Source organism: Cervus elaphus, chromosome X (assembly GCF_910594005.1).
Source record: "Cervus elaphus chromosome X, mCerEla1.1, whole genome shotgun sequence".
NCBI classification, from domain to species: Eukaryota; Metazoa; Chordata; class Mammalia; order Artiodactyla; family Cervidae; genus Cervus; species Cervus elaphus.
This window is the reverse complement of record NC_057848.1, coordinates 107,667,302-107,692,903: the sequence shown is the minus strand read 5'-3', so window position 1 is coordinate 107,692,903 and position 25,602 is coordinate 107,667,302. Positions and strand designations below refer to the sequence as shown.

At 38.1% G+C, this 25,602-nt stretch overlaps 1 protein-coding gene across 2 annotated transcripts in view; it reads right to left on the bottom strand.

Annotated features, from left to right (window-relative positions):
- NEXMIF (neurite extension and migration factor) overlaps positions 1 to 25,602 on the bottom strand; it is a 213,984-nt gene that overhangs the window by 79,321 nt on the left and 109,061 nt on the right. The gene's annotated exons all lie outside the window — the stretch shown is intronic.

The window sequence follows — 25,602 nt, the reverse complement described above, 5'->3', positions numbered from 1 at the left end:
TTGTGGCCCAGGATATGATCTATCCTGGAGAATGTTCCATGTGCAGTTGAGAAAAAATTGAAGTCTATTGTTTTTTTGGTAAAGTGCCCTATAAATATCAATTAGATTCAACTGGTCCATTGTGTTGTTTGAAGTTCGTGTTTCCTTATCAATTTTCTGTCTGAATGATCTGTCCATTGTGTGAGTGGGGTATGAAAGTCCCTCAATATTATTGTGTTCCTATCAATTTCCCTTCTATTAGTTGTTAGCATTTGCCTTATGTATTGAGCTGGTCCTATGTTGGGTGCATATATATTTATAATTGTTATGTCTTCTCGGATTAATCATTATGTAGTGTCGTTCTTTGTCTCTTGTAGTGGTTTTTATTTAAAGTCTATTTTATCTGATATGAGTATTGTTACTCCCATTTTCTTCTGATATCTATTTGCATGGAATATATTTTTCTAGCCCCTCACTTTCAGTCTGTATGTGTCCTTAGGTTTGAGGTGGGTCTCTTGTAGACAGCATATGTAGGGGTCTTGTTTTTGTATCCATTCACCCAGTCTATGTCTTCTGGTTGGAGCATTTAGCCCACTTACATTTAAGGTAATTATTGATATGTATGATCCTGTTACCATTTACTTTATTGTTTTGGGTCTGTTTTTATAGGCCTTTTCTGTGTTTCCTATCTAGAGAAGTTCCCTTAACATTTGTTGAAGAGCTTGTTTGGTGATTCTGGATTTTCTTAGCTGTTGCTTGTCTGTAAAGCTTTTGAATTCTCCTTAGAATCTGAATAAGATCCTTGCTGCATAGCGTAATCTTGGTTGTAGGTTTTCCCTTCTCATTACTTTAAATATATCTGCCTTTCCCTTCTGTCCTGCAGAGTTTCTGTTGAAAGATAAGCTGTTATGCTTATGGGGATCCCTTTGTATATTATTTGTTGCTTTTCCCTTGCTGCTTTTAATATTTGTCCTTTGTGTTTAATATTTGTTAGTTTGATTAATATGTGTCTTAGCATGTTTCTTCTTGGGTTTATCTTGTATTGGACTCTCTGGGCTTCCTGGACTTGGGTGGCAATTTCCTTCCCCACATTAGGGAAGTTTTCAACTATAATCTCCTCAAATATTTTCTCATGCCCTTTCCTTCTGTCTTCTTCTGGGACACCTATGATTCAAATGTTGGGACACTTAATGTTGTCCCAGGAGTCTCTGAGGCTGTCCTCATTTCTTTTTATTCTTTTCTCTTTATTCTGCTCTGCTTCATTTATTTCCACCACTCTGTCTTCCAGCTCATTTATCCATTCTTCTGCCTCAGTTACTCCACTGTTGTTTCCCTCTAGTGTATTTCTAATCTCAGTTATTGCATTTTTTGTTGTTGATTATTATTTAATTCCTCTAGGTCTTTGCTAAACATTTCTTGCATCTTCTTGATCCATGCCTCCAGTCTATTTAACCGTGCTTCCACTTGGTTTTCAAGGTTTTGGATCATCTTTACTATCATTATTCTGAATTCTCTTTCAGGTAGACCCCTTATTTCCTCCTCACTTGTTTGGTCTGGTGGGTTTTTACCTTGTTCCTTCACTTGCTGCATATTTCTCTGTCTTTTCATTTTGTTTAGTTTACTGTGCTTGGGGGTCTCCTTTCTGCAGGCTGGGAGGTCATAGTTCCTATTAATTGTGAAGTCTGCCCCCCATGGGTGGGGTTGGACCAGTGTGTAGTGATGGTTTCCTGGTTGGGGGAGGCTTGTGCTTGTGTTCTGGTGGATGGAGCTGGATCTTGTCTCTCTGAAAGGCAGTGGCATGTCCTGTAATGAGTTTTAGGGTGTCTATGTGTTTGGTATGCTTGGTATGGCTTTGGCAGCCTGTCTGCTAATGTGCAGCATTGTGTTTCTGTTTTGTTGAAGCACTGTTGTGGGGCATCCAGGCACTGAGCTTGCTGGTCCTTGGGTGGTGGGCTTGGTTATGGTGTGGAGATGGGGGCCTTTGGGAAGGCTATCACCTATTAATGTTCCCTGGTGTTATCATTTATCTGGGGGAGCAAAGTCTTGGGCTTGGGTCTCCCACCTCAGGGTTTTAGGCTCTACCCCCTCTGTAGTCCAATATCTCACAAGCCACACAGCACAGAAGACAAGTCCCCAACATTCAGCAGCCAAGAACATCCAGCAAGACTTACATCAAAATCCTCTAATATTTCTAAGAAGGTCTCTGGACCTGTTGTGGGCACCATGGTGTTAGTTCAGTCTCAGATCTGGCCTTATTCCAGCTTGTACTTGCTCTTAAAGTTCACAGTTGCCCCTAAAGTCCACAGTCTGTTTCCTCCTGGGCATGAGGGGGTGAAAGCTGAGGCTCATCAGGGCTCTTGCTTTCTGGGGCTGGGGAGAAGGGAGGATATAGCAGCCACAACTGGAATGTACTGGGGAGTGCCTGGGGTCATAGAGACCTGTTGGATGCTATTACAGTATGAGGCAGGTTGTGAGTTCCCCAGAGGAAAAGGGCCCAGGCTGGTGGTCCCTAGAAAGAGCTCAGCTGTTTAAACTCCCATTAAGGTGCAGGCAATAACCTGTGCCTGCTCACAGCCTGGTGGTAGCTGACAACTTTGGGGTCAGGACTGCGTCAGCAATGTTTTACTTTCTGCCTCAGGCTTTGGCATTGGCAGTCACATCTAATTCCCCAACTGTGTGGAAGTAGTCTTCTCAGAATATCCTCATGGCCACCAGCCCCCGACCTCTCTCTGGAACCTTTGCTGGATCCTCTGCCCCCTGCCCCCACCCTCTGATGCAGGCTGAGTCTTGCTAGCCACTTCTGTTGGCTTCTTGCCCTCAGCCTCTGGTCCGGGCTGAGTCTTGTGAGCTGCTTATCAGCTGAGAAAAGGTGTTTGGCAGCAGCAGTGATTTCTGTGAATTTTCTCTGTGTTTTGCCCTCTGAGCTGGCAAGGCTGCATGGCACTCTGAGGTTTGGTAGCTCCCCCTTGGCCCCACCTGTGAAGGGGTTTCCTAATGCATGGAAACTTTTCCTCCTTCACAACTCCCTCCCCCAGTTGAGGCACAAGTTCCCATCCTGAAATCCTTTGTCTCTTTTTATGTCTTTATCCTTTGTCCTATCTTGTTCTAAGGCACTGACTTGCCTTTTTGGAGGTTTCAGGTGTTCTGCTGTTGTTCAGAAGTTGTTCTGTAGGAGTTGTTCCAAGTTCTGATGAATTTTTGATATACTTGTAGGAGGCAGGTGATATCCCCAACTTACTCCTGTGCCATCTTCTTCCACCTCGTCAATGTAAGTTTTGGTAAATATACCATAGTAATATAAGATAATAACATTATCAGAAACAGTGAGTGTATGGAAACTCCCTGTACTATTATTGCAACTTTTCTGCAAATATAAATTTAATTTAAAATAAAAATTTTAAAGTTAAGCCACATAGAGTATGTGAAAATGTTCTCACACAGAGAATTAGTTTAAGTAGATATACCAGTCAGATTCCTCCTTAACATACGACTAGGGAGGAATAACAGCCTTCTGAAGGCAGAGGTCCACCATTATCTTACTGTGTGACCTTAAGGAAGTTCCTTTCTTCAACTCGGGGCTTGAATTTGCCATCTGTACCATGAAGGGTTGAACAAGATGGTCTCCAAATGTCCTTTCAGATCTACCCATTCTGAGCTCCTTTTTAGTTGCATGAAAGGCAGGAACAGAGCCTAAGAGCTTCTCTTGGGTTTGCTTTACAATACCAGCTGTTTTACCAAACACAAGCTCAAAGCAAAATGTTCCATGTGAGTTCCAATCACCAGAAATCCCAGAGAGATGGGTTCAGTAAGAAGCAGGATGAAACCGCATAAGCCTCCTTCCTGGGTAGAGTTCTATGTTCTACAAGAAATGAAAGTAGTGTGAAATCCATCTATATGTAGTGTTTTTAAAAAGGGAGAATGAACCAAAACTTATATTTCTATGGTTAAAATACATGTTGCTTCTTGTTAAGCCATAGCCACTCAATCGCACTGGCTAAGAAGAACACGTTGCCAGCAAACCAAAGTGCCTTCAAAATATCACTCTTCCTGCTCACTAGATATGGAGAGGTAATATTTGAAAGCGAGTAATGTCTACCTCCCAAGGAGAGTTGGAGTCACTCAGGGCAATCATAAAACTATTATCCCTGCTCTTGAAGGCCATTTGTCAGGCTTGACTCTTCATGGAAATAACAGTTAATTCCCAAGAACCAGAATGTGCTAGCTTCATACCTTAGGAAAGAGATGGCTGAAAAAGCTGTGCACCTGAGGGTGCAAAGATAGTGACTTTCAAAGATAGTGACTCTGTGTGATAAATATATATATTTTCATATATATATATATTTTCATATATATATATATTCACATACTGTACACCTTCACAACTCCTTCACAACTCCCTCCCTCATTTGAGGCACAAGTTCCCATCCTGAAATCCTTTGTCTCTTTTTATGTCATATTTTTATGCCATATATATAAGTAAATATGAATATATACACATATATATTCACACAGAGTACACCAACCTCAAAACTAAAGGGCCATATCACCATCTTATAAAAGATTTAAACTGCCAAAAGTCTTCCTAGCCCATGCTAGACCGACTACAGCCTGAGGGAAGATTAAAAATATTAGAGGTGGAAAATAAACCTAAAATTCAATGTAGATATCCAAATCTTATCAACCTGCAAGAGAAGTAAGGAGTGCCTCAGTTGGAAAGGAACACAAGGTTATTCTGCCACCACCACATTCAGCTGTGCTCAAACATAATAGCTGCTTTTATATTTCATTCTCCCCTTAATCAGCACTTTCAAGAAGCCCAATAGCCAGTCTGACAGACAACCTGAGAAACACTGGGTTTTGTCTGAAATTCATGGATTTGAAGTGAAAAGGGCTTTCTGCAGGTGTTCTTAGAGTAGCATCTTGCTTCCTTCTTTGTATTTAGAGAATTTCTATAAAGAGCAAGGGGAATATTTGGGCCCAGTTACTATAATTTTCTTACCAGGTAAAAAAACTTTTTAAACCCTTTTTACCCCAGTACATTTGCTGCCAACACAGAAGCTCCAGTTAGATGACAATAGAGTACAGGTTTTTTAATCTTAATTTCTACAATTTTCCCCACAAAGAAACAAAATTATGGTTATTTCTTCTATTAACATATCCCTATTGAAGCTAACTTAAAATACATAGTCTCATGGCCAGTGTTCAATAATGGAACATTCTCAGGATAAATTGAATAATAGAGAAAAGGAGAAATCAGAGAGAAAGTTACATGGGAGAGAAGGGCAAAGAAAAGGGAAAGTGGAGAAGAAAAACAAAGAAAGATGGAAAGAAAAAAGGGAAATAAAATAGTTGAAGAAAAACAGAAGAAAAAAGAAGTAAAGGGAAAAGATGATAGTGAGATAATAGAGCAATGAAGAAAAGCCTCAACTTGCCACTGCTTTTTAATTTTATTGAGTAGTTATACTGTAGACCTAAGAATGTTTGTTGCTGGGTGTGAGACAGATTGGATTCCAACTGCTATTTTTGCACAGAGGGAGATTTTCACAAAGGCCAGATGAAGGCCTGGCTCTCCTTCACAATAAGTCCACTGACTCATTTTCAACCCAGCTATAGGATTTTATCAGAGCAGGTAGTTAATGATACAAATTCAAGCTGGTTTCATAACTCCCAAAAGAGAATGCTTTCTATCTCTCACAGAATTAAAGGTCAAGTGGCCCCCTCTCCCCACTGCTATTTACCCCACTGGCCAGTAGCACACGTGCATGCGCGCGCACACACACACACACACACACACACACACACACACACACACACACACTTCCTTACATTTGGGGATTTAGGGGGCCCAAAACAATAATGAACTCATAAAACCCATAAAAGAACATTATATATTGATAAAAGAATCTACCAAGAAAATATACTAATTATAAATATGTACACACATAACATCAGAATCCCAAAATATATGAAGCAAAACTAGACAATTGAAGGGAGAACTACACATTTCTATAATAATATTTGGAGAATTCAGTATCCCACTTTCAATAACAGATATAGCAACTAAATAGAAGATCAATGAAGATATAGAAAACTTGAACAAAGCCATAAACCCTTAAGGCCTAACAGAAATATAAAGAACACTAGACCCAACGACAGCAGAACACATTTTTCTCAAGTGCACATGGAACACTCTCCAACTAGGCTATATGTCATGCCATAAAACAAGTCTTGATAAACTCAAAAAGATTAAAATCATACAAAGTATCTTTTCTGAAATAGAAATCAAAAATAGAAAACAAGAAATTCACAAAAGTAGATATTAAACAACACATGCTTTAAAAACAAACAAGACAAAAAGAAATCACCAAAAAAATTAGAAATTAAGATAAAAAAATACATAACATACCAAAAATTATGTGATGCGGTGAAAACAATGCTTACAGGGTAGTTTATAGCTATATATGCTTATATGTAAAAAGGAGAAAGATCTAAAATCAATAACTTAAAGAGCTAGAAAAAGAATAGCAAACTGAGCCCAAAGAGAGTAGAGTGAAAGAAATAATAAACATTAGAGTACAAGTAAGTTAAAGAGAGAATAGAGAAGGAGAATCAACAAAATTGTAAGTTGGTTCTTTGAAAAGATCAACTATATTTACAGATCATTAGCTAGACTGATAAGGAAAAAAAGAAGATAAGACTCAAATTACTAAAATCAGAAATGAGAGTAGAGACATTACTACCAGCCTTAACAGAAATGAAAATCATCATAAGAAATATTATGAATAATTGTATCCCAACAGAGTAGATAAGCTATATAAAAAGGACAAATTCCTAGAAACATACAAAACTACCAAAATTGTTGTTCAGTTGCTCAGTCATGTCCAACTCTGCAACCCCATGGACTGCTGTATGCCAGGTTTCCCTGTCCTTCACCAACTCCCGGAGTTTGCTCAAACTCATGTCCATCAAGTCGGTGATGCCATCCAACCATCTCATCCTCTGTCATCCCCTTCTCCTCCTGCCTTCAATCTTTCCCAGCATCAGGGTCTTTTCTAATCAATCTGCCCTTTGCATCAGGTGGCGAAAGTATTGGAGCTTCAGCTTCAGCGTTAGTCCTTCCAATGAATATTCAGGGTTGATTACCTTTAGAACGGGCTGGTTTGATCTCCTTGCTGTTCAAGAGTCTTCTCAAGCACCACAGTTTGAAGGCATCAATTCTTCAGCGCTCAGCCTTTTTCATTGTCCATCTCTCATGTCCGTACATGACTACTGGAAAAACCATAGCTTTGACTACATGGATCTTTGTAGGCAAAGTAATGTCTCTGCTTTTTAATATGCTGTCTAGGTTTGTCACTGCTTTTTTTCCAAGGAGCAAGCATCTTTTAATTTCATAAGTAAAGAGAATGGATCATTAATCAAAACACTCCTAAAAGAGAATTCAGCTTCACTGCTGAATTCTAGCAAACATTTAGAGAAGAGTTATTTAACACCAATTATCCTCAAACTTCACTTCATGGGAAATAGATGGGGAAACAGTGCCAGACTTTATTTTGCGGGGCTCCAAAATCACTGCAGATGGTGACTGCAGCCATGAAATTAAAAGATGCTTACTCCTTGGAAGGAAAGTTATGACCAACCTAGATAGCATATTAAAAAGCAGAGACATTACTTTGCCAACAAAGGTCCGTCTAGTCAAATCTATGGTTTTTCCAGTGGTCATGTATGGATGTGAGAGTTGGACTGTGAAGAAAGCTGAGCATTGAAGAATTGATGCTTTTGAACTGTGGTGTTGGAGAAGACTCTTGAGAGTCCCTTGGACTGCAAGGAGATCCAACCAGTCCATCCTAAAGGAGATAAGTCCTGGGTGTTCATTGGAAGGACTGATGATGAAGCTGAAACTCCAATACTTTGGCCACCTCATGCGAAGAGTTGACTCATTGGAAAAGACCCTGATGATGGGAGGGATTGGGGGCAGGAGGACAAGGGGATGACAGAGGATGAGATGGCTTGATGGCATCACCGACTCAATGGAAATGAGTTCAATTAAACTCCGGGAGTTTGTGATGGACAGGGAGGCCTGGCATGCTGCAATTCATGGGGTCGCAAAGAGTCAGACACGACTGAGCGACTGAACTGAACTGATCCTCAAACTCTTCCAAAAGTGGAAGAGGAGGGAACATTTCCCAACTCATTCTATGAGGTCAGCATTACTCTGATACAAAAGCCAAAGGTATGACAGGAAAACTGCAGAACAATATTGCTTAGAAATATAGCTGCAAAAATCTTCAAGCAAACAGAATCCAGCTGCATATTAAAAGGATTAAACATCATGACCAAGTGGGATTTATCCCAGGAATGAAAGTGTGGTTCAATATACAAAAATTCATCAATATACCACATTAATAGAATGAAGGAAAAAACATCATTTCAATGGATGCCAAAAATTATTTGGCAAAATCCAACAAGTTTTGTGATTAAAAAAAAAAGACACTCAACAAACTAGGAACAGCAGAGAATTTCTTCTATAGTAAAGGACTTTTATGAAAAATCCATAGAGTACCAAACTCAATGGTGAGAGACAAAAAGCTGTCCCCCTAAGATTAGGAATAAGATGAGAATGTTCACTTTCACAGCTTCTATTCAACATTGTACTAAAAGCATTAGCCTGAAAAATTAGGTAAGGAAAAATAAAAAAAGGCGGCCAAGTTGCAAAGGAGGAAACTATCTCCATTGATAGAAGACAAGACCGTTTATATAGAAAATCCTAAAAAATCTTCCAAAACACCATTAGAGTTAATAAGCAAATTCAGGAAAGTTGCAGGATATAAAATAAACACACAAAAATCAGCTGTATTCTTTTTTCCACTTTATTTTTTTAATTGAAGGATATTTGTTTTACAGAATTTTGTAGTTTTCTGTCATACATCAGTAAGAATCAGCCATAGGTACACCTATGTCCCCTCCTTCCTGAACCTCCCTTCCAGCTATGTTCTTAATGAGCAATTCTAAAAGGAAATTAAAAAAATTTTCATGTTAATTAATTGTATTTTTGAATGCACACATGCATCGTAAAATTATTTTAGTGTACCTAACATTTTGAACTTATTAATGTTTCAAGAGATTTTTCTCCTGTCATTGTTACATAGAAAAAATTATATCCTTTGAATAGACTATGGCATGTTTCTTTCTTTCTTTTTTTTTTTTTAACTTTGGTCATTGTTTTAATGCTATCTTTTTTTTTTTCATTTATTTTTATTAGTTGGAGGCTAATTACTTTACAATATTGTAGTGGTTTTTGTCATACATTGACATGAATTAGCCATGGATTTACATGTATTTCCCATCCCGATCCCCCCTCCCACCTCCCTCTCTACCTGATCCCTTTGGGTCTTCCCAGTGCACCAGGCCCGAGCACTTGTCTCATGCATCCAACCTGGGCTGGTGATCTGTTTCACCCTAGATAATATACATGTTTCTTTATAACATAAGTTAACTTGCCAATTTTAAAAATCAGGATACTGTGATGAACAAAAAAGAAACAATTTCATTTACAATAATATCAAGAAGAATAAAATACTTATGAATGAATTTAACTAAGGAAGTGCAAGAATTGTACACTGAAAACTACAAAACAACATTGAAAGAAATAAGAACTAAGTAAATAGAAAGACATCCTGTGTTCCTGTATGGGAAGACTTAATATTGTTAAAATAGCAATATTGAAAGGATCTAAAGAATCAGCGCAACCTTCGTAAAAATCCCAGTGACCTTTTTGCAGAAATAGAGGTTAATTTTAAAATTCATATGTAATAGTAAGGGACTCAGAATAGCCAAAATAATATTTTAAAAGAATGACAAATTTGGAGGACTCACACTTTGCAATTTCTAAACTTACTGCAAAGCAACAGTAAATGAAAAAATGTGATGCTGGCATGGGGAAAGAAATATAGATTAAAGGAATATAATTTAGTTTTCAGAAATAAGCCCATAGATGTATGATTAGAGCTCAACAGGGGTGTTGAGGCCATTCAATGAGGAAATAGTCTCTTCAACAAATGCTGCTGGGGCAACTGGAGAGTCACATGCAAAAGAATGAAGATGTACCCTTACCTCCACACCATATAAAAATTGTAATGAAAATCAATCAAAAACCTAAATGTAAGAGCCAAATCTATAAAACTCTTAGATGAAAACCAAAGGCATAAATCTTCATGACCTTGGGTTTGACACTGGTTTCTTAGATAACACCAAAAGTATAAGTAACAGAAGAAAAAAATACATGAATTGGATTTCATCAAAATTAAAGACTTTTGTGCCTCAATGGGCACTATCAAGAAAGTGAAAATACAATCCAAAAAATGGAAAGAAATATATGAAAATCATGTATCAAGTCTAGTATCCAGAATATATAAAGAACTCTTACAACTAAACAACAAAAAGACAAACAATCTTGGCCGAAGGACCCAAACAGATATTTTTCCAAAGAAGAGCTACAAATGGTCAACAAGCAAATGAAAAGATGCTCTATGTCATTAGTCATCAGAGGAATGCAAATGAAACTACAATGAGATACCACTTCACACCCACTAGGATGGCTATAATTTTTAAAAGGAAAATAACAAGTGTTGTTGAGGATAGAGAAATTGGAATACTGACACAGTGCTGGTGGGAATGTAAAACACTGCAGTCTCTATAGAAAACAGTTTGGCAGTTCCTCAAAAAGTTAGACATAGAATTACCAAACAATCCTGTAATTCCCAAAAGAATCAAAAGCAGTGTTCAAATAAAAATGTGTACAGGAATATTCATAGCAGCACTATTCACAGTAGCCAAAAGGTGAAAATAACCCCAATGTAATCAATGAATGAATGAATACACTGTGTGGTTTATCCATTCAGTGGGATATCATTTAACCACAAAAAGGGATGAAGTACTCATACAAGCTTTAACATGAATAAACCCTGAAAATATTCTAAGTGAAAGATTTGTTGTTGTTTAGTCATTAAGTTGTGTCCAACTCTTTGCAGCACTGTGGACTGTAGCCCACCAGGATCCTCTGTCCAAGGGGTTTCCCAGGCAAGAATACTGGAGTGGGTTGTCATTTCCTACTCCAAGGAATCTTCCTGACCCAGGGTGAACATGTGTCTCTTGCACTGGCAGACAGATTCTTTATCACGGTGCCACTAGGGAAGCCCCTAAGTGAAAGAGGTCAGCCACAAAAGGCCATTTGTTGTATGATTCTACCAACATAAAATATCCAGAATAGGGAAATCCACAGAGACAGAAAGCAGATTAGTGGTTACCAGGGGCTGAGGAGAAGGGGAAATAAGGAGTGACTGCTTAATGGATATGATGTTTCATTCTGGGGTGATAAAAATGTCTAGAACTAGAAAGTGGTGAAGGTTGCACAACACTGTGAATGTTCATATTAAATACCACTGAACCATATACTTTAAAATGGTGAATTTTTAGAGAACAGCATCGAAACATGTATATTATCAAGGGTGAAACAGATCACCAGCCCAGGTTGGATGCATGAGACAAGTGCTCAGGGCTGGTGCACTGGGAAGACCCAGAGGGATCGGGTGGAGAGGGAGGTGGGAGGGGGGATCAGGATGGGGAATACATGTAAATCCATGGCTGATTCATGTCAGTGTATGGCAAAAACCACTACAATATTGTAAAGTAATTAGCCTCCAACTAATAAAAATAAGTGAAAAAAAAATAAAATGGTGAATTTTATGCTTTATTAATTTTACCTCAATTTTTTAAAACAGTGAAAAATTCAGCTTTTAAAATTTTCACAGCTTACTGAATTTCAGGAAAGAGTTTGGGATGAAACTCCCCCTGCTTACATTGCTTAACAGACTCAAAACCAATTAGGCAAACTGTTACAGATAAAAATGTAGGAGAAAAAGTCCTGAATTGGGACTCAACCTAGTTCTCAACCTAGCTTGCCACTAATTTGCAGGTGACCTTGATAAAATCCCATCTTTCTGGCCCCCAGTTTCTTCTGTAAAATAACAGCGTATGTGGAGAGGGGTCGCTTAATTCTTTAAGGACCCTTTTATCATGGAAAATTTGATCGTAAGTGAAATATTGGTTCACTGAAAGCAATACCATCAGTGCTCTGAGAACTTTCACAATTGTAAAGCTACTATTAGCTTTTCTAAAAACTTGAAAAAAAATTCCTCATCCTGTTCCTATTTACTTTTTAAAATTGGACTCAGTGGGGAAAATGCCAGGGTGGGATGATTTGAGAGAATAGCACTGAAACATGTATATTACCATATGTAAAACAGATAGCCATTGCAAGTTTGATACATGAAGCAGCCGGTACTCTGGGACAACCCACAGGGATATGATGGGGAGGGAGATGGGAGGGGGATTCAGGATGGGGGGGACACATGTATAGCTGTGGTTGATTCATGTTGATGTATGTTGATTAAAATTAATTAATTAAAAATTATAAACAGTGAAAATCACTTTTCTTCTACAGTTCAATGAGTTTTGATAAACACACACAGTGATATACCCACTACCACAACAATTAAGATACTGAACAGTTCCATCACCCAAGAAATTGCCTTGTGCTCTCCCTTTGGAGGCAATCCTTCCCTAATCCCTGGTAACAACAGATCTGTTTTCTGTCCCTATGGATTTGTCTTTTTCAGAATGTCTTATCCTTTTTACAGTTACAAAATACTTATTGCAAAAATAGATCATATAGTAGAATTTATTTAGCTGATCCTCTGCTAACGGACATTTCAATTGTTTCCAATATTTTGCTTCAAAGGCTTTCAGATATTGAGCACTTATTCTGTGCCACGCCCCATGCTATAAATATATTTCCTTTATCCATTTGTTTATAATCATCCCCATAATGTTGCAAGGTACCCAGAATTAACTCTGCTTTTCTAAAACAAACAACCAAAAAACACAAACCCATCTAACCAGAAGTTAAATAACTTGTCCAAATCACACAGCCAATAATTATTATGGGCTTGCCCAGTGGCTCAGTAGTAAAGAATCCATCTACAATGCAGAAGACACAGGAGACCTGGGTTTGATCCCTGGGTCAGGAAGATCAAACCACTTTGGAAGACAGTTTAAATTGAACATATTCTTACCATATGATCCAGTAATTATGCTACTTTGCATTTATCAAAGTGAGCTGAAAACTTATGTGCATACAAAACTTGCACACAAGTGTTTATAGCAGGTTTATTTATAATTGCCAAAACTTAGAAGCAACCAAGATGTCCCTCAATAGGTGAAGAATAAACACACCATGGTACATCTACACAATAGAATATTCAGTTCAGTTCAGTTCAGTCACTCAGTCGTGTCCGACTCTTTGTGACCCCATGAACCACAGCACACCAGGCCTCACCAACTCCCGGAGTCCACCCAAACCCATGTCCATTGAGTCGGTGATGCCATCCAACCATCTCATCCTCTGTCATCCCCTTCTCCTCCTGCCCTCAATCTTTCCCAGCATCAGGGTCTTTTCAAATGAGTCAGCTCTTCACATCAGGTGGCCAAAGTATTGGAGTTTCAGCTTCAACATAGAATATTATTCAGCAATAAAAATAAATAAGCTATCAAGTCATGAAAATTACTGACCAGTATTCTTGCCTGGAGTATCCCATGGACAGAATAGCCTGGCAGACTACAGTCCATAGGGTCTTAAAGAGTTGGACATGACCGAAGCAACTGAGACACAGCACAATAATTATCACAGCAAAGGAAGAGTTCAAACTCAAATATAAGACACTCTCCTCAATCTCATTAGTACCTCCCCACATTCTGACACATAAATAAGGCCAGTACTATCATTCTTTGAAGACAAATAATATTTTAACATAGATTATCTTCTTTTTTATGAATCAGTGTTGATACATTATTAACTGAAGTTTATAGTTTACATTAGGGTTCACTCTTTGTTGTACATTCTATGGGTTTTGGCAAATGTATAACAATATGGATCCACCATTACAGTATCATACAGAATAGTTTCACTGCCCTAAAAATTCCCTGTGCTCCACCTGTTCATTCTTCCCTCCCTCACCTCAAATTTCTGGCAATCACTGACCTTTTTTACTATTTCCATAGTTTTTACTTTTCCAGAATGTCATATATTTAGAATACTAGAGCACATATTCTTCTCAAGTTGACTTCTTTCACCTAGAAATAGACATTTAATGGGTTTCTGAGGCATTTATGAGTCTTCCTCATAGACCGATGTGCAAATCTCAAGCAACTGGCTTGCATAAGTGTCATATAAAAGGTTTCTTCTTTTGAGAGCACCAAATCTTCAAATAATGTCTTACTTTCCTCCCTCTAGTATTTTCCATAGGAGTTCCTTTTATTTTTTAATTTGGTATTCATCAATTTTCATGACTTGATAGCTCATTTATTTTTATTGCCGAACAATATTTTATTGTGTGGATGTACCATGGTGTGTTTATTCTTCACCTATTGAGGGACACCTTGGTTGCTTCTAAGTTTTGGCAATTATAAATAAATCTGCTATAAACACTTGTGTGCAAGTTTTTGTATGAACACAAGTTTTCAGCTCACTTTGATAAATACAAAGTAGCATAATTACTGGATCATACGGTAAGAATATGTTTAGTTTAAACTGTCAAACTGTCTTCCAAAGTGGTTGTGCTATTTTTCAATCCGATAAGCAATGAACTCCTGTTGCTCCACATCCTATCCAGCATTTGGTGTTGTTAGTGTTTTGGATTTTTGCCATTCCAATAGGTGTATCTATTATATTATATACTGCTATTTCATTGTTGTTTTTTAAAAGCTGATCTTTTTTTGTAGTAAGAAACACATACCCAAAAAGTTACCATATAAACCATTTTAAGTGCATTTCAATAGTGTCAAGTATATTTACACTGCTGTGAAACTGATCTCCAGACCCTTGCAGAACTGAAACTATACTCATTAAACAACAACTCTTCTTTGCTCCGTTCCTCCAGCCCCTGGCAACTATCATTCTATTTTCTATATCTATGAATTTGACTACTGTGGATATTTTGTATAATTGTACTTATACAGTATTGTCTTTTTGTGACTGGCTTATTTCACTTTGCTGTCAAGATTCATCAATGTTGTAGCATGTGATGGAATTTCCTTCCTTTATATATGATGCATAGTATTACATTGCATGTATATACCAGATTTTGCTTATTCATTCATCCATCGATGGACATTTGGGTTGCTTCTACCTCTTGGCTATTGTGAATAGTACTGTTCTGAACATGGATGTGCACACTGATGTTTTATTTTGCAATTCCTTCATGATATAGATATTTGGCATCTTTTTATATGCTTACCTGCCATTGGTATATATTCTTTTCAGATCTTTTACCTGTTTTTTAAATTAAGTTGTTTGCTTTCTTATTGTTTAGTTTTTAAAGTTCTTTATATATTTTGGACACTGGTCCTTTAAAAGAGAACATTTCTTCCCAGTCCATGGTTTGTCTTTTTATTTTCTTAATAGTGTCTTCCACAAAGCAGAAGTTCTAAGTTTTAATAAAGCCCAACTTACTAACTTTTCTTTAATGGTTCATGCTTTTGATGTTGTATCTAAAAAGTCATCACCAAACACAATGTCACCTAGATTTTCTCCTTTGTCATCATCTAGAAGTTTAATAGTTTGCATTTTACAATTTGGTCTATGATGCATTTTGAGTTAATTTTTGAAAAAGAGTTAATGTCTGTGTCTAGATTTACTTTTTTGCACATGGATGTCCAATTGTTCCACCAGCAGTTGTTGAAAAGACTATCCTTTCTCCATTGAATTGCCTTTGCTCCTTTGTAAAAGATCTGTATTTGTGTGTGTGTATTCTGTTCTACTCATCTATTTGTGTATTCTTTTGGTATGTCTTTTACCTTCCCATATAAACTTTAGAGTGTTTGTTGATATCACCAAATAACTTACTGAGATTTGACTGAGATTGGGTTAACTCTATACATAAGTTAGGAAGAATCAACCTTTTGATATTATTGAGGCTTTCTGTCCATACACATGGAATATCTCTCCATTTATTTAGATATTTGATTTCTTTCATTGTATCTTTGTTATTTTCCTCATATAGATCAGGGTTCCCTAATAGTTCACCTGGTAAAGAATCCGCCTGCAATGCAGGAGACCTGGGTTCCATCCCTGGGTTGGGAAGATCCCCTGGAGAAGAGAACGGTTACACACTTCAGTATTCTGCCATGGAGAATTCCATGGACTGTACAGTCCATGGGTCACAAAGAGTGGGACACGACTGAGTGACTTTCACTTCACTTCATATAGATCATATTTTTATATATTGTACATATTTTGTTAGGTTTATACATAAGTATTTCATTTTTTGGTGCTAATTTAAATTGTATTTTAAATTTCAAGTTCTAGTTTTTTTATTGCTGGTATATAAGGAAGCAGTTAACTTTTGTATATTAGCCTTGTATACTATAGCCATGCTATAACCACTCATTATTTCCAAGGAGGTTTTTTGTCATTGTTGATTCTTTGGGGGTTTCTACATAAACAATCAAGTCATCTGTGAACAAAGATAGTTTTATTTCTTCCTACCTAATGCCTTTTGTTTCCTTTTCTTGTCTTACTGTATTATCTAGAACTTTTCGGTAAAAAGTTTAATAGAACCAGTGAGAGGGACCTGTGGCTTCTCTTGTTCTCCATTTTAGCAGGAAAACATCTAGTTTGTCACCATTAGCAGTGATGTTAGCTGTAGATTTTCAGTAGTTGCTGTTTATCAAATTAAGGAATTCCCCTCTATTCTTAATTTACTAAAAGTTTTTTTAAATCAAAAAACAGTGTTAGATTTTGCTAAATGCTTTTTCATCACCTATTGGTGTGATCATATGATTTCTCTTCTCTAGCCTGTTCATAGATGTTCTAGCCTGTGGTGGAGTACATTAATTGTATTTCAAATGTTGAAAAAGCCTTGTATACTTGGAATAAAACCTACTTGGCTGTGTTGTATAATTCTTTGTATACATTATTGGATTGATTTGCTAATATTTTTGAGGATTTCTGCATCTATGTCCATGAGACATACTTGTATATAGCTTTCCTTTCTTGGTCTTTGTCTGGTTTTGGTATTAGGATAATGCTGGCCTTATAAAATGGCTTAGGAAGTGTTCCTCCTACTTCAATTTTCTGGAAGAGATTGTACAGTTTCTTCCTTAAATGCTTGGTTATATTCACCAGTGAACCAATATGGTCCTGGTGCTTTCTGTTTAGGAAGGTAAATTACTGCTTCTATTTCTTCAATAGCTATATGGGCTCTATTACCTTTTACATATGGCATTCCCTGGCTCTCTAATCTCTAAACAAAGATGACCCCTTCAAATGAAATGGAAAGGAGCTTTCTTGTTGTTGGAGGAGGGAGTACATTTCTGCCTTCTAAAAAAAGTTCTAACACTTTTCTGTCACATCTGTAACATTATTTCTAGTAGGAATAAAAAGCAAAAATAAAAGTCATAATATAATTAAAATTGTAGGACCTTTCCTGTGCTCAGATGGGGCAAAGGCAACTGTTCACTTCAGGGTGTATGATTTGGAACCTATGAAACATGGAACTCTGTTACATGAGAAATCTGAACAAAATCACCAGAAAAGTCACATAACTGAATTTACATTGTTTTTTCTTTATTTGTGGAAACGTCAGAGGAGCTAGTCACTCCCAGCTTAATAGTTCAACAGCCTAAAATATCCAACCAGAAATTTTGGGTCAACATTGAACACTAAGCAGAGACCTTAGTTCAGTGGCCTCATTTAGCAGATGATTCATATAACATGCTGGAGCTTGAACTCAGGTTTCCTGATGCCAAATCCATTGTTCTTTCTACTGTAGTATAATACACACTGCTTTTGCAGCCCTCCTCAATATCCATACCCACAGTGCCTAAGTTTCAAGACTTTCCAATCACACTTGCATCTCATGCAGAGTTTATCACACAGTAGGTACTCACTGTTTGGCTGAATGATGAGGGTGTTCAATTTACTACTGAAGGAGCAGAAATCAGAGTGGAACCCAGGAAAATCAAAGCCAGTTTGGGGGAATTGGTTTCTAAACAGGATTACAAAATAATTCTACGAGAGGAGGCTCTCTCAAGGGGAAGAAAGAAAACATATCGACATCACTTTGGTATTTTGAAAAGAAGAAAATTTCAGTGTGCTTTCTTCTCTAGACAGAGAAAGATAATGAGAGCAATTTATAAACTGAATCATCCTTGTACTACTTGAAAACTGCATTCCTTTGTAATTAGGATTTTAAAGAAAATTACAATTACAGAAAGCTTGTCTCAAGGATAAGAGTCCTTTTAATTTATTTTAATTTTTAATAAATGCTAGACTTCAAGGATAAAATGGGGAGAGATGTGGGGGTGGAGGCTTTCTAGTGGGTTTACATTAAATACCATACATTAGTATGTAAATTACTGTTCTTGCTTAATCTTGTGCCAATCATACAGCTCTAACTTTAAAACCTACGCAATATGGTCTACCATAGCCTGGGCAGAAACAGATCAAAGTAAAAGTAACCTAAGCTCTAGTTTGGTGGAGTATGGCACAATAAAAGAGCACTAAATTGAGCATTAGCAGCTCTGGGTTGTAGTCCTATCTAGGACATTATTATGTCACCTTAGGCAATTCATTTCTCCTCTAGGCCTTAGTTTTCTCATGTGTAAAATGGTCCTAACAACTTCTAAGGGTCAATGTAAGGATCAAATGAAATAACACAAATAAAATTTATCAACTGCTCTACGAATCAGAAGTGACATAATGGCTCAGCAGAGCAACCTCATTTACTTCTTCCAAAACTCAAAATGGATTGTTCTTCCAATGATCAAACTGGAATCAAAGGACTGTAATACAAAGTCCAAGGATTACTCATAACAGCTAATATTTATTAAGTACTTATGCCAAGCACTGAACTTTATATACATTATCTCACATACTATTTACAACATTTAATATTAACAACTGAGACATTCAAGATGGTGGAGGAATAAGACAGGGAGAGCACCTCCCCCCCTTCCTTGCACAAATACATCGAAAATTCATCTGCAAGTGGAACAACTCTTACAGAACAACTTCTGGACACTGGCAGAAGACCCCAGACTTCTAAAAAGGCAAGCCAATCTCCTCAGAATGAGGTAGGGGAAAAGATAAAGATAAAATAAGAGACGAACGATTTGGTATGGGGACCTATGCCTCAGGGAGGGAGTCATGAAGGAGGAAAAGTTTCCACACACTCAGAAAACCGCTCACAGGCAAGGATGGGGAGAGTTTCAGAACCACAGAGGGGAATGCAACAACAGGTGCTTGGAAGGCAAAATGGAGATAACTCATCACAGAGAAGTTAACAGCACCTCTCAGCCAATAAGCAGTTATGTGCCCACTGCAGCCAGTGGGGGCTAGGCACTGAGGTTCAAGCATTGAGGTGGGGGGTTAGACCCCCGGGATAGAACCAGAGTTGACTACTGTGAAGATATTCTCAGGGGGCTAGTACAACACAGCTGAGGGAGTCCAGAGAAAAGCCTGGGCCCACCTGAGAAGCAAGAGATCATTGTCATGGGGACCCTCTAACTTTCCACACTCACAGATGGCAGGACCCCGCCTTCCTGAGTGCCAAAGGTGGGATGACCTGGTTGTGGTCTGCGACTCCAGAGGTAGAAAAGCTAGCACAACTGCAGTTTGCGATACCAGAGAGGGAAACACAAGCTGCTTGAGTGCCAGAGCTGGCATGGGTGCCAGGGGTGGAGGACAGGAGGCCGCTATGGTCCCAACCCCAGGGGTCTCAGCTGCCACCAACCTATGAGAGGCATGGGTCACTGTCCATACCTTCCTGGGAGCCTGAGCAGCTTAGTTCTGCCAAGGAACCCACAACCCAAGGTCAACAACCCCTGGGGAAACACACAACCTGCCTCAGACTGTGGTGACTTCCTGCAGGTCTCGGCTGTGGCAGGCATTCCCCACATATCCCAACTGTGTCTGCTGTGCCTTTCCCTCTCCCCAACTCAACTAAGTAAGTGAACCCCAATAAGCTGCTACTTTCACCCCCTCCTGCCTGGGCAGGCAACAGACACAGGAGGGTGGCCTACAAGCAGAGGCAGGGCCAAAACCAAAGTGGACCAACAGGGAGGCTGTGTGAGCAAAGAAGAGATGGCAATTGCAGGTACAGTGGATTAAATCCCCACAATTAGCCTGAGACTATGGGCTTTGGGGCAATTGTGGACTTTGGGAGCAAGTACAAGCTGGAGTAAGGCAAGATCTGAGACTGAGCTGACACCACACTGCCCACAACAGGTCCAGAGACCTTCGTAGAAATAACTGGAGAACTTGCTGTGTAGGCAGATTGACTGGAGCAAGCTGTAGTAAGGACACTGTCTTACTATGGCTCTGTTTTTTTTTTTTCTTTTTCACATTATTCTAATGTTGTTCTTTTTGTATTTTTACTTTAATTTTTATAATTTTTTCCCTTTTAAAAAATATCTTATTTTTAAATAAATTCATTTTGTTTCCTATTTTTATAGTACTCTTTAGTTATAGTGTATTTTTTCTCATGTTTTTGATATTGTTTTCTTGCTAGTTTAGTTTTTAGTATTCATTTTCACTTTTGAGTTTGTTCATTGGTTTGATTTCTCTCTTCTCTTTTCATTCCTGTTTTTATCTTTTTTCCTCTTTTTTATCTCTTCTTTTCTCCTTATAAGTGGGTGAGTTTATTTGGCTGTTCTGGGCTGTTGAGCATTACTTTCACCATTAGTCTTGGGGTTTTGTCTTCTGTGCCTGTGAAGTCTCAGTGCTACAGTCAGGGGTAAAGCTTGAACTCCTGAGGTGGGAGACCTGAATTCAGGACTTTGAACCACCAGAGATCTCCCAAACCCACGGAACATTAATCAGAGAGAGCTCTCCCAAACGCTCCCATCTCAACATTAAAACCAAGCCCCACCCAAAGGCCAGCAAGCTCCAATGCCAGATGCCTCATATGAAGCCTTCAGTAAAGCAGGAACACAAACTTTCCCATTAGCAGACAGGCTGCCCAAAGCCATATCAAGCCCATAAAAACCACAAAACACAGTATTGGACACAGAACTGCCATTTAAAGATACAAGATCCAGCTCCATCCACCAAAACACAAGCACAAGTCCTCCCAACCAGGAAACCATCACAAGGCACTGATCTAACCCCACCCATGGGGGGCAGACTCCACAAATAAGAGGAACTATGACCTTCACGTCTACAGAAAGGAACACCCAAACACAGAAAATTAAACAAAATGAAAAGACAGAGAAACATGCATCAGATGAAGGAACATGGTAAACACCCACAAGACCAAATAAATGAAGAGCAAATAGGTAGTATAACTGAAAAAGAATTCAGAATAATGATAGTAAAGATGATTCAAAATCTTGTAAATAACATGGAGACACAGGTAAATAGACTGGAGCCACAGATAAAGAGGATACAAGAAATGTTTAATAAGGACCTAGAAGAAATAAAGAATAGAAAATCACTGATGATCAACACAGTAACTGAGATTAAAAATATACTACAGGGAATCAATAGCACAATAACTGGGGCAGAAGAATCAATAAGTGAGCTGGAAGATAGAATGGTGAAAATAACTGAAGCAGAGAAGAATAAAGGAAAAAGAATAAAAAGAAAAAGGGACAGTCTCAGAGACTCCTGGGACAACATAAAGCACCCAACAATTGAATTATAGGGGTTCAAGAGAAGAACAAAAGAAAGGGTATGAGAAAATATTTGAGGTAATTACAGTCAAAAACTTCCCTAACATGGAAAAAGAAATAACCACCCAAGTCCAGGAAGCCCATAGAGTCTCACAAAGGATAAATCCAAGGAGAAACATGCCAAGACAGATATTATTCAAACTAATGCAAATTAAACACAGTGAAAAACATTAAAAGCAGTGAGGGAAAAGCAACAAATAACATACAAGAGGATCCCCATAAGGCAAACAGTTGATCTTTCAACAGAAGATTTGCAGGCCAGAAGGGAGTGGTATTGTATACTTAAAATAATGAAAGGAAAGAAGGTACAATCAAGATTACTCTATTCAACAAGGATCTCATTCAGATTTGAAGGAGAAAACAAAGGTTTTACAGACAAGCAAAAGCTAAGACAATTCAGCTGTACCAAACTAGCTTTACAGCAAATGCTAAAGGAATTGCTTTAGACAGGAAACACTAGAGAGTGGATATATAAACAAGACCCCTATATTGTTGCCTACAAGAGACTCTCAGATGTAGGGACATACAAAGACTGAAAGTGAAGGGCGGGAAAAGATATTCCATGCAAACAGAAATCAAAAAAAGTCAGAGGAACAAATGCTTATATCAAATAAAATAGACCTTAAAATAAAGAACATTACAAGAGACAAGGAAGGACACTATATAATGATAAAAAGATCAATCCAAGAAGATATAACAACTATAAATATATATGCACCCAACATAGGAGCACCTCAGTACCTAAGGCTAACAACTATGAAAGGGGAAATTGACAGTAACACAATAATAGAGGGAAACTTTAACACCCCACTCACACCAATGGACAAATCATTCAGACAGAAAGTTAATAAGGAAACACAAGCTTTAAATGATACATTGGACCACTTGGACCTAATTGACATCTAGAGCATATTTCAACCCAAAACAGTAGATTTCACTTTTTTCTCCAGTGCACAGGAACATTCTCCAGGATAGATCATATCTTGAGCCACAAATTAAGCCTTGGTAAATTCAGAAAAATTGAAATCATTTCAAGGATCTTTTCTGACCACAACAATATAAGATTAGATACCAGCTATAGGAAACAAACTATATTAAAAAAAAAAGCCCACAAACACATGGAGGCTAAACAATATGCTTCTGAATAACCAAAAGGTCAACGAAGAAATCAAAGAAGAAATTAAAAAAAAATACCTAGAAACAAATGAGAATGAAAATATGACTACTCAAAACCTATGGGGTGCTGTAAAAGCAGTGCTAAGAGGGAAGTATATAACAATACAAGCCTACCTCAAGAAACAAGAGAAACATCAAATAAGCAACCTAACCCCACACCTAAAGCACCTAGAAAAAGAAGAGCCAAAAACCCCAAAGTTAGCTGTTGTTCAGTTGCTAAGTTGTGTCTGACTATTTGCGACGCCATGGACTGCAGCACGCCAAGGCTTCCCTGTTCTTCACCATCACCCGGAGTTTGCCCAAACTCATGTCAATTGAGTTGGTGATGCCATCAAATCACCTTATCCTCTGTCACCACCTTCTCCTCCTGCCTTCAATCTTTCCCAGCATCAGGGTCTTTTCCAATGAGTGAGCTCCTCACATCAGGTGGCCAAAATATTGAAGCCTCACCTTCAGCATCACTCATTCCAATGAATACTCACAGTTGATTTCCTTTAGGATTGACTGGTTTGATCTCCTTGCTGTCTGTTCAAGGAACTCTCAAGAGTCTTCTCCAGCACCACAGTTCAAAAGTATCAATTCTTTGGTGCTCGGCCTGCTCTGTGGTCCAACTCTCACATCCATACATGACTACTGGGAAAACTATAGCTTTGACTACACGGACGTTTGTTGGCAAAGTGATATCTCGGTTTTTTAGTATGCTGTCTAGGTTTGTCAAAGCTTTTCTTCCAAGGAGCAAGCATCTTTTAATTTCATGGCTGCAGTCACCATCTGCAGTTATTCTGGAGCCCAAGAAAAGAAAATCTGCCACTGTTTCTCCATCTATTTGCCATGAAGTGATAGAACCAGATGTTGTGATCTTAATTTTTTGAATGTTGAGTTTCAAGCCTGCTTTTTCACTCTATTTCACCCTTGTCAAAAGGCTCTTTAGTTCCTCTTCACTTTTTGCTATTAGAGTGGTGTCATCTGCATATCTAAGGTTGTTGATATTTTGCCCAGCAATCTTGATTCCAGCTTGTGATTCATCCAGCCTAGCATTTTGCATGATGTACTCTGCATGTTAGTTAAATAAGCAGAGTAACTATATACAGCCTTATTGTACTCCTTTCCCAATTTTGAAGCAGTCTATTGTTCCACGTTTGGTTCCAACTGTTGCTTTTTGACCTGCATACAGGTTTCTCAGGAGACAGGTAAGGTGGTCTGGTATTCCCATCTCTTTAAAAAATTTCCACAGTTTGCTGTGATCCACACAAACGAAGACTTTAGCATAGTCAATGAGGCAAAAGTAGATGTTTTTAAGATATCATAAAGACCAGAGCAGAAAGAAATGAAAAAGAAATGAAGGAGACAATACCAATGATCAATAAATCTAAAAGCTGGTTCTTTCAGAAGATAAACAAAATAGACAAATCATTAGCTAGACTCATCAAGAAAGCAAAAGGGAAAAGACTCAAATCAATAAAATTGAAAATGAAAAAGGAAAAGTCACAAAAGACAACAAAGAAATAGAATCATAAGAGACTACTACCTGCAACTTTTCCAGTCCTGTGGCTACTGCTGAGTTTTCCAAATTTGCTGACATATTGAGTGCAGCACTTTCACAGCATTATCTTTCAGGATTTGAAATGCCTCAACTGGAATTCCATCACCTCCACTAGCTTTGTTTGTAGTGATGCTTTCTAAAGCCCACTTGACTTCACATTCCAGGATATCTGGCTCTACGTGAGTGATCACACCATCATGATTATCTGGGTCATGATCTTTTTGTACAGTTCTTCTGTGTATTCTTGCCAACTCTTCTTAATATTTTCTGTTTCTGTTAGGTCCATACCATCTCTGTCCTTTATTGAGCCCATCTTTGTATGAAATGTTCCCTTGGTATCTCTAAATTTCTTGAAGAGATCTCTAGTCTTTCCCATTCTATTGTTCTCCTCTATTTCTTTGCAATGATTGCTGAAGAAGGTTTTCTTATCTCTCCTTGCTATTCTTTGGAACTCTGCATTCAAATGGGAATATCTTTCCTTTTCTCCTTTGCTTTTCGCTTCTCTTCTTTACACAGCTATTTTGCTTTCTTGCATTTCTTTTCCATGGGGATGGTCTTGAGCCCTGTCTCCTTTACAATGTCATGAACTTCCGTCCATAGCTCATCAGGCACTCTGTCTACCAGATCTAATCCCTTGAATCTATTTCTCACTTCCACTGTATAATCATAAGGGATTTGATTTAGGTCATACCTGAATGGTCTAGTGGTTTTCCCCACTTTCTTCAATTTAAGTCTGAATTTGGCAATGAGTTCATGATTTGAGCCACAGTCAGCTCATGGTCTTGTTTTTGCTGACTGTATAGAGCTTCTCCATATGTGGCTGCAAAGAATCCAATCCCAAGGAAAAGCAATCCCAAAGAATGCTCAAAATACCAAACAATTGCAATCATCTCACACGCTAGTAAAGTAATGCTCAAAATTCTCCAAGCCAGGCTTTGGCAAAACGTGAACCGTGAAATTCCAGATGTTCAAGCTGGTTTTAGAAAAGGCAGAGGAACCAGAGATCAAATTGCCAACATCTGCTGGATCATCAAAAAAGCAAGAGAAATTCAGAAAACATCTATTTATGCTTTATTGACTATGCCAAAGCCTTTGACTGTGTGGATCACAAGAAACTG